Consider the following 20,151-nt stretch of genomic DNA (forward strand, 5'->3'; position numbering starts at 1 on the left):
TTACGGTGGTAAATGTGGCTATAATAATAAGAATATATATGTGAGATAACAGTAAGTGGTCTTGCCATGCAAGAACACTTAATTAGACTTAATCCATGTATTTATTCTGCTTTCATAAAAAATTGCTTAATATTTTCTCTACAGTAATTAGGAAGCTTGAATATGTTCCCATAATGTTCCAGTTCATTTTCTCTATATATTATGTAGACATACTGGACAAATTCATTACTACACAAAACTATAATGGAGCACTTTAGGCTCCATGCACACCAGGTTAAAAATAACTTCCTAGCAGCTACTTGTGAGCAATTTTTTTGTGCCTCTAGAAGCAAATAGTGTGATCCTATGTGCCCATGTACACTATAGTAGTCTGGCAGAAAAAACGCTGAATGCTCTTAATCACTGCTAACTGCTTGAGCTAGTTTCCAGTGTCCTTAACCCCTTCACGCCTAAGGGTAAAACAAATCTAAATGCCTAAGCACAATTCTGCAACGTTGACATGTTAGTAAAACCGTACATATCGTCACAACTACTTTGTACATCCAGGTGGATTATACCTTGTTTTTTTCAGGACAAATTGGGCTTTCATTTGGTGGTAAATGGTCATGGATAGCTCCTAATTTTTTTTTATTATTAAAGGAAAACTGGGCCAAAATAGTAAAAAAAATCATTTTTTTAAATTTAACTGTGTGTTTCTTGTTACGACCATAACCTACCACCAAAGAACAACTCAAAATACATTCTCCAGTTCTTGACGATCGCAGCGATACCATATATGTGTATGTTATTTGTTGTTTGTACCCGTAGTACAGCCCAGAAACAACAGTGCGCATTTTGTTTTTGTCTTTTTTTTTATTTTTTTTTTTACATAAAACACACTGTCACTGACATTGACATTAACACTAACTGACACTGATACCAATTTTTTTTTTTAATCCTGACCTTTGCCCTTGACCCTGACCTTTGACCCTGACCTTGACCCAAACACTAACCCTGGTACTGAACTAGATCAAACCTTGATCTAAGTATTTTTCTTTATTTTTTAATATTTATTTATCTTTTTTTTTTTTTTTACAAACTTTTTTTTTTTCTCTCTATGTCAGGAGTTCGAGAGATACAATGTATCTCTCTTCTCCATTCATAGAGAGAGAGAAAACAAGGGGGCCGGGCTGCAGTGATTGATCACTGTGATAGCCAATCAGAGGCTATCACAGCGATCACGTGACCCGGAATCGGGAGTCCCGGGTCCCGATCGTTAGAACGGGACCCGGGGCTCTCAGTGACACCGCGGTCTTGGTGCTGGGAGCGCGCCGAGCGGCGCGCTCCCAGCACAAAGACAGGTACGCAAATATGCGGCCCCACGGAAAAAAGCCCAGGTCCGTGAGGCCGCATATTTGTGTTACGTCGGCGTCCAGGGGTTAATAACCAATGAATAGCTGGTTGTTAAATTCAGTGTGGCAAGCTAGCCGCCTTGTCATTAACAACAAATGATTCATCAGCTGTCAGTGGGGTGTCCCACTGACTGCTGAATGTAAACAAAAGAATTGCTGGCAATAAAAAATAAAAAAAAACTGCGTGGGGTTCCCCCTCAATCCATACCAGGCACTTTGGGTCTGGTATGAATTTTAAGGAGAACCCCATGCCAAAATTGAAAAAATGGTGTGGGGGTTCTCCCCCTAAAAATCCATAGAAGACCCTTATTTGAGCATGCAGCCTAGGAGGTCATAAAAGAGGAAGATAAGCGAGTGCACCCCCCTTCTGAACCATATCAGGCCACATGCCCTCAACATGGGGGGTGCTTTTGGGTAGGGGGCTCCCCTTCCAAAGCACTTTGTCTGAAGTGGCCTTCCAGATTCCAATAAGCCCCAACCTGTATAACTCCACAACCACCACCCAGGGTTGTGGGGAAGAGGCCCTGCTGACAGCTGGTGAGTCATTAGTTGTTAAGGACGCAGCTGGCTGGCTTTCCACCTGCTCCTTAACAACCAGCTATAAACTGCTAAATGCCGGCACACAAACGGAAAAATGCCCGAAAAAATGCTCATACGAGCTTTTTTATCCAGAGTTTTTTATGTGTTTTTTTCAGCTCCTAGTATGCCTGGAGCCTAAAGAATTGTACAAAGTTGTTGAAAAAGATAAAAAAGGATGGAAAGAGCAAAGATAAATCCTAAGTGGCTAACTAAAAACAATCAGAGAAGGAACTTTCTCTTTATGGATGTCAAGAAGTAATTCGATAGAGTGGCCTGGAATTACACAGGAGCAGTTCTTAAAGTGATCGGGCTTCTAGAGAGAGAGCCTGCAAGAGTCTTGACCATATTCTCCAATCCCCAAGCAATGGGACTAGACAAGGCTCTCCATTGATTTTTGTGTAAACTATTGAAGCATTTCTCTGCTGCCTACAAGCAAACCCATTTATAAAGGGACTGCAAGTGGACAGAAGCAATAATACAATGGCCGCATACTCCTCTTTCTATATGAACCACACAGCATTCTCCCAAACTTAATGAAAGACCTTGAACATTTTCAACTTCTCTCTAACCTAAACATAAGCTTCTCCAAATCTCACACATAAAACATTTCCTTTTAGGTCAAAATTGTTTAAAAAAAGGCAACATAATTTCACAAGGTGGCTTATGTAGGAATTCAACTGCCAGTCATAATTTTTAACGATTTGCCCAGAATTACTTACCAGTGCTAAAGAGCACACAACAAGACCTTAAACACTTGGATAGGTCTTGTTTTTTGTGGTTTGGTTGGGCAACCATTTTATGTGACTGTCCTTCAAGACTACTTTGCATTATGTAGACTATCTTGATTCAACTACCCCCTTCTTTTTCTCATCTATCAAGAATCTGTATAATACTCCTTGGAGGAGTGCAGTATAAAGGTTTAGTTTCAAGCACCTATCATTACCCAAAAGAAAATGAAGCATGTGCCTCCCAGATATTAAAAACTACTTCTGGGCTTGTCAGATCATGAGACGAGTTGATTGGAGTGTGCATGCAAACTTAAATGAGTGCATTACCTTGGAATATATTTTTCTAACCCTCATTCCCTTTCATCAGAGTCCATCTTTGGCCTTTTCCACAAACTGTTCCCATAACAATAAAAAAGCCCAATTTCCTCTGTGGGCTTATTTACACATGGGACATTTTCTAAATAACCCATAGACTAGATCTCTACACACAAGAACGCTCACCCCACTTGAAACTCTGTGCACCTCAGCAACACCTCAGAGGCATCTTCTCTGTACAATTTACTTGTATCTATTCGCTGATTAACCTCCCAATATTAGTGTGGTGTGTGCTGCCTGGCAAAAAGAACTAAGCTCCAATCTGGTGAATGCCATGATCCATAAAGGCTCTTTAAACATAAATGTTTAATCAAATGGCTACAAAGGAAGCAATACAAAGAGAACAGGATACTTTTTCATAAAAGTACATAGTACAGCAGGCACATATCAGGAATATGAAATGTTGGGTTTACATACGCTTTGCTTGTTTTATGTGTGCCAATATTCTGATATATTTATTTGTTTTATCAATCTGTAACATTCATTTTATCTAATTAATTTATGTATGCATTTTATTTATAAATGATGAGATGTGGAATTATTTTACTTGCTAGAAAAAGTATGTGAACCCCTTGGAATGAACTGGTTTTCTGTAGTAATTTGCCCAGACCATAAAAGCCATTCACACCAGACATCCTACAAATGTGTCTGAGCTGAAGTAGTTTTGTAAAGAGGACTGGTCAAAAATTGTTCCTGAACATTGTGCAGGTTTGATCCCAAGCTACCAAAAGTCATTGCTGCCAAATGAGGTTCGACCACCTAACTCCAAGTTTCTCCTGAAGAACTGTGAATGTTTAATAGGTGTGTTCAAATAAAGACATAAGAAATTAGACTTATTTGTGTGTTATCAGCGAGTAAAATCTATGCAGTTCTGCATAGAAACCAATCAGTTTCCAGGTTTTATTGTCAAAGCTTAACCAAGCAAGTTAAAAGCTGATTGGCTACCATACACCGCTGCAGCAGGTTATGGGTGCTTCTGTTTAGGAAACCCCCCCATATTGTTTGTCTACTGTCTATTGTGACTTAGATGAGGAACATATTACATTTTGTAGCACATTATTGCATAAAATCAGTTAAGGGGTTCACATACTTGTTCTTGCCACTTGTACATGCACCTTTTGGTGGTATTTAATCACCAGTAGGGTATTTATTTTTTGCTAAATAAATGAAAAAAACAAACAATTTTGAAAAGAAAATAGTTTTTCTTAGTTTCAGTTATAAAAGTTTGCTAATTTTTCTTCTTCACTGATGTGCGCTGATGAGGCTGCACTGATGGGCACTAATGAGACTGCACTGAAAAACTGCACTGATAAGCTGCATTGATAAGCTGCATTGATAATCAGTTTAAATGATGTACTCACTGCCCCAACACATCAGCTCTCCTTTCCTCACATGCTTTCTCTGTGTGAGGAAAGAAGAGCTGATAAGAGCTGATAACTGGATAACTGTTGTTTACATTGTGACAGCTGTGATTGGACACAACTGATCATATGGCAAAGGGCTGCTGTGATTGGCCCTTTTACCTCAATCTGTGCTTAGCTGTGTCCAAAGCACATATATACTTTTTTCTGTGTAAATGTCAGTTTTGCTATTGTAGGTTGTATGCATTGCCCAGATGCACCCCATCACATGCAGGGTGAAAGCAACCCACAATTTTGTTATTTAACCGCTTCCTGACCGCCCTTTAGCAGAAATACTGCTACAGGGCAGTACGAGTTTGCAAAATCACTTATACATACGTGATATTGCACTTCTGAGCAAGGGGCGTGCGTGAGCTGCGCGCGTGCGCCTTACCCGCGCCACCATTTATGGCCACGGCTGTCAATCACCAGGTCCTGGCCGGTGATTACTGACGATCACCGAAGGGGAGGAGGGCTGCTTTGTTTACTAACTGTCCTCCTCCCTGTTGGATTGGGTACACTGCTCTGGATGGCTGTGCACAGCTATCCAGAGCAGTGTGCTTACAGTGAAGCACACCCCACTGCCCCCTAGTAAAACACTCCCTGTACACAGTTAACCCTTTGATCACCCCTCATGTTAACCCCTTCCTGCCCAGAGCCATTAGTACAGTGCCGCAGTCCCGCAGCTGATCGCTGCCATTATTCGTAAAAGAAAAAAAAATCCAGTATCTATACCGCCATTTGTAAACGTTTTAACTTTAATGTAAACCAATTTCGTTTACACGTATTGGGATTTTTTTTTTTAGCAAAGATATTTCACAAAATACATTTTGGCCTAAATTTATGACGAAATTTGATTCTTAAATTTTTTTTTACGTGACATGTTTAACCGCTTCTACGCCGCCCTATAGTAGAAATACTGCTACAGGGTGGCACGGGTGCGCAAATTCATGTACAGTGGGGCAAAAAAGTATTTAGTCAGCCATCAATTGTGCAAGTTCTCCCACTTAAAAAGATGAGAGAGGCCTGTAATTGGCATCATAGGTAGACCTCAACTATGAGAGACAAAATGAGAAACAAAATCCAGACAATCACATTGGCTGATTTGGAAAGAATTTATTTCCAAACTATGGTGGAAAATAAGTATTTGGTCACCTACAAACAAGCAAGATTTCTGGCTCTCACAGACCTGTACCTTCTTCTTTAAGAGGCTTCTCTGTCCTGCACTCATTACCTGTATCAATGGCACCTGTTTGAACTTGTTATCAGTATAAAAGACACCTGTCCACAACCTCAAACAGTCACACTCCAAACTCCACTATGGTGAAGACCAAAGAGCTGTCGAAGGCCACCAGAAACAAAATTGTAGACCTGCACCAGGCTGGGAAGACTGAATCTGCAACAGGCAAGCAGCTTGGTGTGAACAAATCAACTTTGGGATAAAATGGAAGACATACAAGACCACTGATAATCTCCCTCGATCTGGGGCTCCACGCAAGATCTCACCCCGTGGGTTCAAAATGATCACAAGAACGGTGAGCAAAAATCCCAGGACCTAGTGAATGACCTGCAGAGAGCTGGGACCAACACAACAAAGGCTACCATCAGTAACACACTATGCCGCCAGGGACTCAGATCCTGCAGTGCCAGACGTGTCCCCCTGCTTAAGCCAGTACATGTCCGGGCCCGTCTGAAGTTTGCTAGAGAGCATTTGGATGATCCAGAAGAGGATTGGGAGAATGTCATATGGTCAGATGAAACCAAAATAGAACTGTTTGGTAGAAACACAACTCGTCGTGTTTGGAGGAGAGAGAATGCTGAGTTGCATCCAAAGAACACCATACCTACTGTGAAGCATGGGGGTGGCAACATCATGCTTTGGAGTTGTTTCTCTGCAAAGGGACCAGGACGACTGATCCATGTACAGGACAGAATGAATGGGGCCATGTATCGTGAGATTTTGAGTGCAAACCTCCTTCCATCAGCAAGGGCATTGAAGATGAAACGTGGCTGGGTCTTCCAACATGACAATGATCCCAAACATACCACCTGGGCAACGAAGGAGTGGCTTCGGAAGAAGCATTTCAAGGTCCTGGAGTGGCCTAGCCAGTCTCCAGATCTCAACCCCATAGAAAACCTTTGGAGGGAGTTGAAAGTCCGTGATACCCAGCGACAGCCCCAAAACATCACTGCTCTAGAGGAGATCTGCATGGAGGAATGGGCCAACATACCAGCAACAGTGTGTGCCAACCTTGTGAAGACTTACAGGAAATGTTTGACCTCTGTCATTGCCAACAAAGGATATATAACAAAGTATTGAGATGAACTTTTCATATTGACCAAATACTTATTTTCCACCATAATTTGCAAATAAATTCTTTCCAAATTAGCCAATGTGATTGTCTGGATTTTTTTTCTCATTTTGTCTCTCATAGTTGAGGTCTGCCTATGATGCCAATTACAGGCCTCTCTCATCTTTTTAAGTGGGAGAACTTGCACAATTGGTGGCTGACTAAATACTTTTTTGCCCCACTGTATATATACGAGATTGGCACTCCCACGGTTTTCGCACCCCTCCCAGATAGCGTCAGATTGCCCGTCAGTACAGCAGTAATCACATACATGCTCACATACACAATAAACTTCCATTGTTAGCACAGTGTCTAAACAGATCAATATCTTTGACCAGATCAGCACTATACCAGCGTTCACATTAGTATAGTGTCCCCAAAAATGCAGCGTTAGCGGGATCAGACTCGGCATCTGCATTTAGCCCCTACGCTTACCCCCCCCCCCCCCCCCAGCAAGAGCAGTGTCAGTAGATCACTGTCACTTGATACATTGTACACAAAACTGCAGTGTTCTCAAAATCAGGCCTGATCTCTGTTAGCACTTGCCAGTAAATATTTTTGTAGTGGTTCAAGCAGTCCCTGACAGCCAGGTGCTCTTTTCCCGTGAGTCGCACTAGCCACCTATAATTTTAGTGGCCAAAATGCCAATGGAAAGGTACTCTAGTGAAGAGGCCTATAGGACTCTAAGCATGTCAGATGAGAGCGAAGGAGAAGACTCACTGACACAATCAGCCTCAGAATACAAACCTGTAGACAGCAGCTGCACCCTGACAGATAGCTCAGATGATGGAAAAGAGGTCCCTGCTAAGGTCAAGCGTACCCGACTCAGTTCCCAGGTTGCTGAGATGTTACAATCACATGATGACTCTCATATGCAGCAGAGTGCCAGTACTAGTGCCGCTCTACCTTTTGGTGAACTGGTGAGCACCAGTGGCCTAGTACATCCTGGTCTTTCACATACCAGCACTGCAGTATCACTTGGTGATGTGGCGAGTCCCATAAGTGCAGTACAAGCTGGTGCGGTGGCGAGCACAAGCAGTGTCCCGTAGCCACCAAGAATTCACACAGGCCCATAGAGCCTCTACTATCCTTCCGGATATGCTTGCAAATCCTGATTGGTAGCCCACAAATTCTGTAGCACCCGTACTTCCCCCATTCACTGCCCAACCCATAATTCGGGTGGAAACAGCAAATTTCAATACTCCCCTTGATTTTTTGGAGCTGTTTTTCACAGAAGATCTGTATGCATTGATTGTGGATCAAAGCAATTTATATGCACAACAGCTTATCGCCGACAACCCAAATTCAAACCTTGCCAGACCACTCACATGGAAACCCAGTAGTATGAGTAAGGTGTATAAACTATGAGGTGGTGAGGCACCTACAGTGAGGAACAGAAGTATTTGAACACCCTGCGATTTTGCAAGTTCTCCCACTTAGAAATCATGGAGGGGTCTGAAATTCACATTGTAGGTGCATTCCCACTCTGAGAGACAGAATTAAAAAAAAAATCAGGAAATCACATTGTATGATTTTTAAAGAATTTATTTGTCTTGCACTGCTGAACATAAGTATTTGAACACCTAAGAAACAGCAAGAATTCTGGCTCTCAAAGACCTGTTACTGTGCCTTTAAAAAGTCCACCTCTACTCCACTCATTAATCTAACTTAGTAGCACCTGTCTGAGCTCTTTAAAGACACCTGTCCACCCCACAGTCAGTCAGACACCAACTACTACCATGGGCAAGACCAAAGAGTTGTCAAAAGACACCAGAGACAAAAATTGTGGACCTCCACAAGGCTGGAAAGGGCTACGGGGCAATTGCCAAGCAGATTGGTGAAAATAGATCAACTGTTGGAGCAATTGTTAGAAAATGGAAGAGGCTAAAGACGACTGTCAGTCTCCCTCGGACTGCGGCTCTATGCAAGATCTCACCTCGTGGGTTATCACTGATGATAAGATAGGTGAGGAATCATCCCAGAACTACAAGGGAGGAGCTGGTCAATGACATGAAGAGAGCTAGGACCACAGTTTCAAAGGTCAGTCGGTAGAACACTAAGCCGTTATGGTTTCAAATCATGCATTGCACGGAAGGTTCCCCTGCTCAAGTCATCACATGTCCAGGCCCGTCTGAAGTTTGCCAATGACCATCTGGATGATCCAGAGGAGGCATGGGAGAAAGTCATGTGGTCAGATGAGACCAAAGTAGAACTTTTTGGTCTAAACTTCACTAGTCGTGTTTGGAGGAAAAAGAAGGATGAGTTGCATCCCAAGAACACCATCCCTACTGTGAAGCATGGGGGTGGTAACATCATGCTTTGGGGGTGCTTTTCTGCGAAGGGGACAGGACGACTGCACTGTATTAAGGAAAGGATGAATGGGGCCATTTAGTGTGAGATTTTGAGCAACAACCTCCTTCCCTCAGTCAGAGCATTGAAGATGGGTCGTGGCTGGGTCTTCAAACATGACGACTCGAAGCACACAGCCAGGATAACCAAGGAGTGGCTCCATAAGAAGCATATCAAGGTTCTGGAGTGGCCTAGCCAGTCACCCCACTCTTTAAATCAATAGAACATTTTTGGAGGGAGCTGAAACTCCATGTTGCTCAGCGACAGCCCCGAAACCTGACAGATCTAGAGGTGATCTGTGTGGAGGAGTGGGCCAAAATCCCTGTTGCAGTGTGTGCAAACCTGGTCAAGAACTACAGGAAACGTTTGACCTCTGTAATTGCAAACAAAGGCTTCTGTACCAAATATTAACACCGATTTTCTCAGGTGTTTAAATGCTTATGTTCAGCAGTGCTAGACAAATAAATTCTTTAAAAATCATACAATGTGATTTCCTGATTTTTTTTTTAATTCTGTCTCTCAGAGTGGGAATGCACCTACAATGTGAATTTCAGACCCCTCCATGATTTTTAAGTGGGAGAACTTGCAAAATCGCAGGGTGTTCAAATACTTCTGTTCCTCACTGTAAGGTGGATTGAGCACTGGTCTATGGTGATAACAGAGATTGCAGGAATGTGGGCACATTGGCACTCTTGCTTTGTGTTGAATTGAAAATACTACACTATATGATATCTTTTTGGGGGAGTACTATATTATGAAGGAAAGAAGAAGGAAAAGGAAGTGATCTGCAAGATGCATCCTCCTTTAAATAAAAGCGAGGATTTTTGGGTAAGAGTAAAAATTATGGATATAGATTGTTGTCACAAGGTGGATAATTGGCACAATGCACTATGTGTGTTTCATATTTTTTTTTTGCGTGAAGAGATGACACTTTTTTTTAGTAAGAGAGGAAGAAGAGGAGTACACATATTTTTGTTACATGTGAATTGGACACTTGAAAAATTGAGACGGTGAGAACCTTTGGAGAATTGCTCTTATAGTACGAATATCCGATGTGACTGTGAAAAGGGACCATTTAGTGTATGACAGATTTGGACGTTGGGTTCTTCTATATAATCGTAGCTTCCCAGGGGAGAAGTAATACCCTGGCAATCAGTAATTTTACTTATTTTGTATTTGGTGAATTCTATAGACATCTGGGTGACAGTGACTATAGGTTAACTCTGGGTGTGGAACTTATTACATAGTATTTTAATGTTAACCATTGCGGTTTTCTTTGCAGGAATGCCATTCTGCTGCAGCACATACACAAGTAAGTGTGTGCAGCACTGTTAAAAAAAAAACCCGGAGGTGATCAAATACCACCAAAAGAAAGCTCTATTTGTGTGAAAAAAGGACATAAATTTAATTTATGTACAGTACTGCATGACCACGCAGTTGCCAGTTAAATTAGCAAAGTGCTGTATAGCAAAAAATTGTGTAAATTCCAGTATCTATACCATTTGTAGACACTATAACTTTCACTTTTTGAGTTTACTACATATTTTTTATAGCCAAAAGTAAAAAATATTGTTTTTTTTTTTAAAATTTTCAGTCTTTTTTGGTTTATAGCTCAAAAAATAAAAAGCGCACAGGTGATCAAAGAAAACTGTATTTGTGTGAAAAAAAGGACAAATTTTGTTTGGGTACAGCACTGCATGACCATGCAATTACCATTTGAAATAGCGCAGCGCTAAATAGCAAAAAAAGGCCTGGTCAGGAAGGGGGGTAAATCCTCTGGAGGGCAAGTGGTTAAGAAGGGCCCTCAAGTTCTCAATAGGGTTTAGGTCAGGTGAGGAAAGGGGCTGTGTCATTATTCTTTCATCTTTAAAGTGTTGCTAAACCCAGGATCCTGCATTCACCACATCTGGTCTCCCACAGTATACAGAGCATGGAAGTGCAATTATTTTAGTAAATATAAACTGCTAAATACCTTTTCTTATCAGCAGTTAGAGCAGTCTTATGACTTCAGCAGAGCACTGGTTAAAGCCTGTAGGAGGAGTTTTCTTTCTGCTCTAGGAGGATGTAGAACCCCTGACCTCTATCTGGACAGTGTTGATTGACCCTGTGCTTATCACATGCACTATCCCAAAGAAGAAAAAGAAAAAAAAACAACCTCTGTTGCACTACACACTAAACTGAGCATGTGCAGAAAGTTACAGGTTCAGTCTGCCTTATCTGTGTGGACATTTAAACAAGAGGAGGGACAGAGAAGTCAGGATCAAACAGCCTTTTTACACAATGCGGAGAATTAACCTCAGTTTCCACAGTGAGTATAACAAGCATGCTTTACTGCATATACAGACTGATTTTACCGTTGTGGGTTAAATAACACTTTAAGACCTTTACTGGCTAGCCATGCAGTTGAGTACTTTGATGCATGTGATGGAGCATTGTCCTGTATAAAAATCATGGTCTTCGTGAAAGATGCAGACTATTTCCTGTGCCAGTGCTTGAAGAAAGTGTCTTCTAAAAACTGGCAGTAGGTTTGGGAGTTGATTTTGTGTCCATCTTCACCCTGAAAAGGTCCAACTAGTTCATCTTTATTAATATCAGCCCACACCAGTACCTCACATCCACCTTGCTGGCATTTGAGTCGAAGTGGCACTCTGTGCCCATTACTGATCCAGCCACAGACCCATCCATCTGGTCCATCAAAAGTTACTCATCTCATCAGTCCATACAACCTTTGAAAAAAATCTGTCTTCAGATATTTCTTGGCCCATTCTTGACATTTTAACTTATGTGTCTTGTTCAGTGGTGGTCGCGTTTCAGCCTTCACTACCTTGGCCATGTCTCTAAGCACTGAACACCTTGTACTTCTGGGCACTCCAGGTACAGTGCCTTGAAAAAGTATTCATACCCATTGAAGTTTTCCACATTTTGTTATGTTACAACCAAAAACATAAATGTATTTTATTGGGATTCTATGTGATAGACCAACACAAAGTGGCACATAATTGTGAAGTGGAAGGAAAATAATAAATAGTTTTCAAAATTTTTTACAAATAAATATCTGAAAAGTGTGGCATGCATTTGTAAGCTCCCGAGTCAATACTTTGTAGAACCACCTTTCGCTGCAATTACAGCTGCAAGTCTTATTAGGTACAGTTAGGTCCATATATATTTTGGACACAGGCACACTTTGTTTTTTTTCAGGTATTTACCAAAACATATTTAAGCTATGCTTATATAATGGATATGGGCTGAAAGTGCACACTTGCAGGTTTAATTTAAGGGTATGTATATTCAAATTGGAGGAAGGGTTTAGGAATTACAGCTCTTAAGAGTAGCCATCCCCCATTTTTCAAGGGACCAAAAGTAATTAGACAAATGAATCAAAAGCTGTTTCATGGCCAGGTGTGGGCTATTCCTTCATTATTTCTTCTTCAATTAAGAAGGTAAAATGTCTGGAGTTGATTCTAAATGTGGTATTTGCATTTGGAATCTATTACTGTGAACCTACATCATGCGTTCAAAGGAGCTGTCCATGCAAGTGAAACAGGCCATTGCAAGGCTTCAAAAACAAAACAAATCCATCAGAGAGATAGGAGCAACATTAGGAATAGCCAAATCAACTGTTTCGGTACATTCTGAGGAAAGAAGAATGCACTGGTGAGCTCAGTAACATAAAAAGACATGGATGTCCACGGAAGACAACAGGGGTAGATGATCGCAGGATCCTCTATACGATAAAGAAAAACCCATTCACAACATCCAGACAAGTGGAGGACACTCTCCAGGTGGTGGGCATATCATTGTCAAAGTCTACAATCAAGAGAAGACTTCATGAGAGCAAATACAGAGGGTTCACCACAAGGTGCAAACCATTCATAAGCCTGAAGAATAGAAAAGCCAGATTAGACTTTGCTAAAAACATCTAAAAAAAGCCAGACCAGTTCTGGAAAAGCATTCTTTGGATGGATGAAACTAAGATTAATCTGTACCAGAATGACAGGAAAAAAAAAGTGTGAAGAAGGCTTGGAACAGCTCATGATCCAAATCACACAATGTCATCTGTAAAACATGGTGGAGGAAGTGTGATGGCATAGGCATGCATGGCTTCCAGTGGCACTGGGTCATTGGTGTTTATTGATGTGACAGAAGACAAAAGCAGCCAGGTGACATCTGCAGAGATATACTGTCAGTCCAGATTCCGCCAAATGCAGCAAAGATGATTGGACGGCGCTTCACAGTACAGAAGGACAATGATCCAAAACACACTGAAAAAGCAAACCAGGAGCTTTGGAAGGAAAAAAAGTGGAATATTCTGCAATGGCCGACTCCAATCACCTGATCTCAACCCAATTGAGCATGCATTTCACTTGTACAAGGCAAAACTAAAGGCAGAAAGATCCACAAACAAAGAACTGAAGATAGCTGCAGTTAAGAGCTTGGCAAAGCATCAGAAAGGAAACCCAGTCTTTGGTAATGTCCATGGGTTCCAGACTTCAGGCAGTTATTGCCAGTAAATGATTCTCAACAAAATATTAAAAATGAACATTTTATTTATGATTATATTCAATTGTTCAATTACTTTTGGTCCCTTGAAAAAGGGGGAATGGCTACTCTTAAGAGCTGTAATTCCTAAACCCTTCCTCCAATTTGGATGTACCCTCAAATTAAACCTGAGAGTGTGCACTTTCTGCCCATATCCATTATATAACTATAGCTTGAATATTTTTTAGTAAATACCTGAAAAAAAAAACTAAAATTGTGCCTGTGTACAAATATATATGGACCTAACTGTATGTCTCTACCAGCTTTGCACATCTAGTGAGTGACATTTTTGCCCATTCTTCTTTGCAAAATAGCTCAAGCTCTGTCAGATTGGATGGAGAGCATCTGTGAACAGCAATTTTCAAGTCTTGCCACAGATTGTCAATGGGATTTAGGTCTTGACTTAGGACTGGGCCATTCTAACACATTCCATTGTAGCTTTGGCTGTATGTTTAGGATCGTTGGAAGGTTAACCTCTGCCCCGTCTCAAGTCTTTTGCAGACTAACAGGTTTTCTTCTAAGATTGCCCTGTATTTGGCTCCATCCATCTTCCCATCATCTCTGACCAGCTTCCCTGTCCCTTCTGAAGAAAAGCATCCCCACATGATGCTGCCACCGTGTTTCACAGTGGGAATGGTGTTTTCAGGGTGATGTGCAGGGTTAGTTTTCTGCCACACAGCGCTTTGCTTTTAGGCCAAAAAATTCAATTTTGGTCTCATCTGACCAGAACAACTTCTTCTACATTTGCTGTGTCCCCCACATGGCTTCTTGCAATCTGCAAACAGGACTTCTTATGGCTTTCTTTCAACAATGGCCTTCTACTTGCCACTCTTCCATAAAGGCCAGATTTGTGCACAACTAATAGTTGTTTGATGGCCATATTCTCCCACCTGAGCTGTAGATCTCAGCAGTTTCTCCAGAGTTACCATGGGACTCTTGGCTGCTTCTCTGATTAATGCTCTTCTTTCTCGGCCTGTCAGTTTAGTTGGACAGCCATGTCTTGGTAGGTACACACATGTGTACTCTGTTTACTAATTTGGTGACTTCTGAAGGTAATTGGTTCCACTATTTCAGTTTCAGTTAGGAGTATCAGAGTAAAGGGGTCTGAATACAAATGCACGCCACACTTTAGATTTATTTGTAAACAATTTTGAGAACCATTTATCATTTTCCTTCCACTTCACAATTATGTGCCAATGTGTTGGTCTATCACATAAAATCCCAATAAAATACATTTACGTTTTTGGTTGTAACATAACAAAATGTTTCAAGGGGTATGAATACTTTTTCAAGGCACTGTAGGTTGCAGTTTTGGAATATGACAGCACCGGAGCATAATAGGTTCCTGGTAGCTCCACGTAGGATTCTCAAAACTTTGGCAGTTAAATTTGTGCTTTTTCTCAACACGTTTCTTGTGACTCAGTTGACTATTTGCAGCAAAATGTTTGATGGTTCCGTGATCATGCCCCAATACCTTAGTGTCACAGATAAACACATATCCATGGCAACAAGCTAACCAAGGCATGGTCTGTGACCGGGGCAAAGAGGGAGTGAGGTGGACTTACTTTGAACATATAAGACTGATCGTGATACCCTTTCACAGCCTGTACTACCTCTGGCCACCACTAGAGGGAGACTCCACTCCAAGCAAGCTGGCCGACCACACCACGCAGATTTGAAACTTCTATACAATCTGGTGCACTCCAAAGGTTCCGGAGCAGTCTAGCAATTGGCACACCCTTCTAGGATTCCTACAGCGATCCTACAAGCTAGAATCCTGGTGTTAATCACTCTTCCACTGTCCCCACACCTGACGCAACAAACGGGAGCTGCCACCACCCAACAGTTTTTCCGTAGACTGGTCTGCTGGGCCACCACACACACATAGATCTCCATCTGCATGCAGATTGTAAATTAGCAGATCTGCCGACACGCAGTGCAATTGCATACAGATTGGAAATGAGCTTAGATCGAGCACATAGACACTACACTACAACAACCTCTCCAGGGATATGAGCCCTATTTAGTACACAGAAGTCACCTATTAATTTTATGATTTAATATCCCGTAAATGGGCAGTGCATAAAATATGTACAAAGCAAAAAGTTACAGAAAATACAAAAACAGACATACACAATTGGCTACTCACTATAAAATAAAAGAGGGAATAAAACCAGAAAAACCGTTTACCAAGATTTATCCTGTGACTGGAGCAAGGTCAAAGAAAGTCCACGATTTGCCAGTCAAATGGAACCAGCTCCGTACAAATCACTGCGTCAATATCTCTGGGTCCTCAATTTATTGAAATATGGATGTGGGCTGGACTTTAGCCCTTGGCCAATCAACCCTGGGGGATGTTCCTGTACGAGTCCGCAGGACTGTGTTATGAAGTGACCAGAGCTGAAAGGACCAGGAACGGTTCAGACCACTAGGTCAGGGATAGAATTGCCAACACCAGCACAAGGCCAATTGTGACAGTACCAATCATTGCTGAGCTGTCACAATCAGGCGCCTTATAACAGTTTTGTGTGTTTCTCTGGGTTCTATATACACTATAAATACAGTTTTACATGTAGATGTAGCCTAAATGTGTCAAATCAGAAGGATTTTAATCTCTCTGCAACCAATATTGTAGCTTTTATGAGAGATGGAATAGATTCCTCTAATCTGTTGGTATAATTCAAAGCTAGCAGACATGCTGGAGCTTTCTCTCAGTCTCCTACTGATTCTTGCAGCTGAAAGGACTAGGATTCTTCTTTTAGGTTCAAGAAGGTGGCAAACTCTGGCTACATACCGTTTTATTGGCATCTAGGTGTCACCTGGAGCCTAGATGCTTTCTCTGTCCTTTCAGATGCTAATTGGTGAACATGTCTATGACCAAATACTTATCTTTAATAAATACAGGATTAAACTAGATCTACAATTACATATATTTCTACTGATCACATCTCAAGTACCCTACTCTTACATTTATGTTACACTTAGCAATTTCAAGAGTGCTGCATCCCTCTGGAAGACTTTACAATTTTTGACTTTTCAGAAGCAATTAAGGCCCTTTTCACACAGGCATTCCATATTTCTGTTTTTCACCCAGCCCTTTATGGATGAAAAATGGACACCAATGTATTTCTATGGGCTAGCCGATGTAAGAGGACATCCGTTTCTTCCATTTCAGAAAACTGCTGTTAACAGAAGTGGATGTAAAGCCCTATTTTGTTCCATAAAAAAATGCAACCGACGAAAAACAGGATGTAAAAACAGACATACAGTCCCTTTTTGCATTAGTAAAGGATGTAAAAAAACAAACAAAAAAAACTGATCCCTTTTTTTCTTTGAAGAAACATGCCTGAACTAATGAAACAAAAACAGAACACCTGTGTGAAAGGGGCCTAAATCTCTTTTTTTTTTTTAGCCCATTTTTATCTGAGGAAAAGAAGCTGCCTAATAACTATACACCCCTTGATATAATCTTCATGTACTGCCAGCCTTTGGTTTCTTGAGGCTCTTAAAATTGCCAGAACAGTACAAATACCCCCCCACACAACCCAATTTTGGATTATAGACAAAGTTTATTTAGTGAGAGGCATGGTGAGCTTTTTGCAGTTGTAATTTTTTGGGAAAATTAAAGCGGAGTTCCACCTAAAAAACAAAAGTCAGCAGCTACAAAAACTGTAGCTCCTGACTTTTAAAATACAGACACTTACCTGCCCCTCGGGTCAGGGGATCCTCACCACCAGTGATTTCTCTGGTCGTCTTCTCTCCCTGGCACCGTCTTCAGTGTGGGCACCCGGCTGTAACAGCTTGCGGCTTCTCAGCTGGGTGCCCACTGTGCTTTGTGAATGGCCCCATAGTCTTCTGGGACCTGTCACATGTCCCAGAAGACTATGGGAGGGAGGACAACTTCCGCTAGTCGCGGAAGTGGGTACCTGTCAAATTCGGGTACCCGCTGCCCCAAGGTGCCAATCCTTAAAGAGGTGCAGGTGACAAAGGCTTAAAGCAGAACTTCCCCTTTTGGGCAGAGCTGCGCTTTAAGTAAATCATTTTTTTTTCCAGTATGGCTCATGAGTTTGTCGAAACCACACGTGAGACATTTCCACAACCTAGATGCATAGAGGGGCCCAAAATCCAACAGGGACCATTAGGCTTTCAAGAAGCATAAATTATGCATCTACTTTCCTGACTAGCCAAGACCTTTACTTAGGCCTTGGAACATCAAGACAGTAAAAACACATACAAAATTGCCCCATTTTATAAAGCAAACACTTCAAGCTATTTTCAATGACAAAAATGTCTTTTATTGCCAAAGGTTTTTTTGAAAATTCAAAAAAGAAAAAATTAAAAAAGGCATTTTCTTAGAAATATCTTAATTGAAAACTTTTTTTGTAACATATCATAGGCATACTTAGAATTACATCCCAAAACACATTCAGCTACTCCTCCCGTGTATGTCGATCACGTGTGAGAATTTCACAGCCTAGCCACTTAGAGGGGTCAAATATCCAAAGGAGCACATTTAGGCTTTCTAGGGGGAGAAATTACACATCTAATTTCCTGACTACCTATTACATTGTTGGAGACTCTGAAGGACCAGGACAATTGTTTTGGCAAGCAAAACACTCCAAAAGACTTACTATGCCTTGAAGACTTCATTTATTGCCACATGTTTTACACAAAGTTTTCATATTAATAAGATATTTATCAAGCACAGCATAGGCATACTTTGAGCTACACCGCAAAACACATTTTACTACTCCTTTTGGAGTATGGCAATACCACAATACACCAATTATATCAAAACCAATGTACTGTAATGGTCACCTCTATATGAGTGGTCAGGGAATATAGCTTAGTGTAGCAACACCTATAGCAGTCTCAGTCCCTATAAGCAGACAATGTATATTATATAGTGCGCACTTGTTAGAGCCCAACCTCTGTAGCTGTAGGATAAAGGTGCCAGATGGATGTATGGGAGCAATGACACTGAGGCAGCTCTTCTTAGAGTGAAAGCAAGGCTTTAATGCAGTAACAACAAAAAAAAAAAAAGAGAGGAAGGTGCCCCTAAGTGCAGTATTAACAATTTTAATAAACAATAGATAAATTGCACTTACAAGATAAATAGTTAAAAGACTCATCGTGTGGTGTAATAAGATCCAGGTGGAACATGCAGCAGCAAACTGTCTATAGGATCAGGAAGTAGAGCCCAGGATGTGCCTGTACTAAGTGCAGAATTGACAATTTTAATAAACAATGAGGCTTGGAGAGCAGAGTCAGATGGAGGAGGTGAAGGGGGCGGTAATGCATTTCGGAGCATGCTCAGTAGGCTCCTTATTCAGACTGAAGGAGCCTACTGAGTATGCTCCGAAATGCATTACCGCCACCTTCACCTCCTACATCCGACTCTGCTCTCCAAGCCTCATTTTGATGCACAGGCACATCCTGGGCTCTACTTCATGATCCTATATACAGTTTGATGCTGGACGGCTGGATGTTCCACCTGGAGCTTATTACACCACACAATGAGTCTTTTTAACTATTTATTTGTAAGTGCAATCTATTGTTTATTAAAATGGTCAGTACTGCACTTAGAGACGCCTTCCTCTCTTTTATTTTTCAGTTCCTATAAGCCAAGTCTAACCTACTGGTACATGACTTCCCCCAGGAATATCATGTTTACTGACCAGGAAATACAAGAGGCTAAAGAGAGGCAACAAAAGAGGCTGAAAAAAGTCCTTATGGTTCCAAGAGTGCAGTTGTCCACAGGGGATGACCGGGACTAATGTCTCACAGGAACATATTCAGTCATAAGTGCAGATGGATCAGGTCAGGCCACAGGCAGAGACATGGTCAGCAAACAGGCGAAGGATCAATCCAGGAAAAAAGTTAGAAACATGGTTTAAAAACAAAAAAAAACAGGCCACGGTCAGTACAGGTGTCAGATAAGAGGGAACACTGCACAGGTGTGGTGGTGATCAGGAACATTGACGATGGCTACACTGGGGACAAGTGTGGCAGCAATCAGGAACACTGCTGCAACATCTAAATGGGTCACCACAGGAGTCGACAGCAGTCTCGGCCCTTCCCAAAAGGGGAATCAAAATGGCTTCATGGGTGAATGTGTAAAGGGCATCCACCCAGTACTCCCCAACTTCAGTGGCAGGAATAAGGGATTTAAAATCACACAGACACACACGGTAGGATATACAGGGCATTTTAGCTGGGAGTCCAACATGAAGCTATATGAAGGGTACAGGGAGAATACCAATCTTCTATATGTGAGTTGTACTTAAGGCTTAAGACTTTTTTTTTTTTTTTTTACACATGGATAGAATACATTTTAAATACAGTGCACAATACTGGTAAAATGTAAAATTTAATTGTAATGCCTTTTATTACCTTCAGTCAACTAGCCTCCAGCTTCTCTGGGTTCAGATGCTGAGCT

The sequence above is a fragment of the Staurois parvus genome, unplaced genomic scaffold (assembly GCF_062004578.1).
Source record: "Staurois parvus isolate SC_StPar_1 unplaced genomic scaffold, SC_StPar_1.0 ptg000327l, whole genome shotgun sequence".
Classification (NCBI taxonomy): Eukaryota; Metazoa; Chordata; class Amphibia; order Anura; family Ranidae; genus Staurois; species Staurois parvus.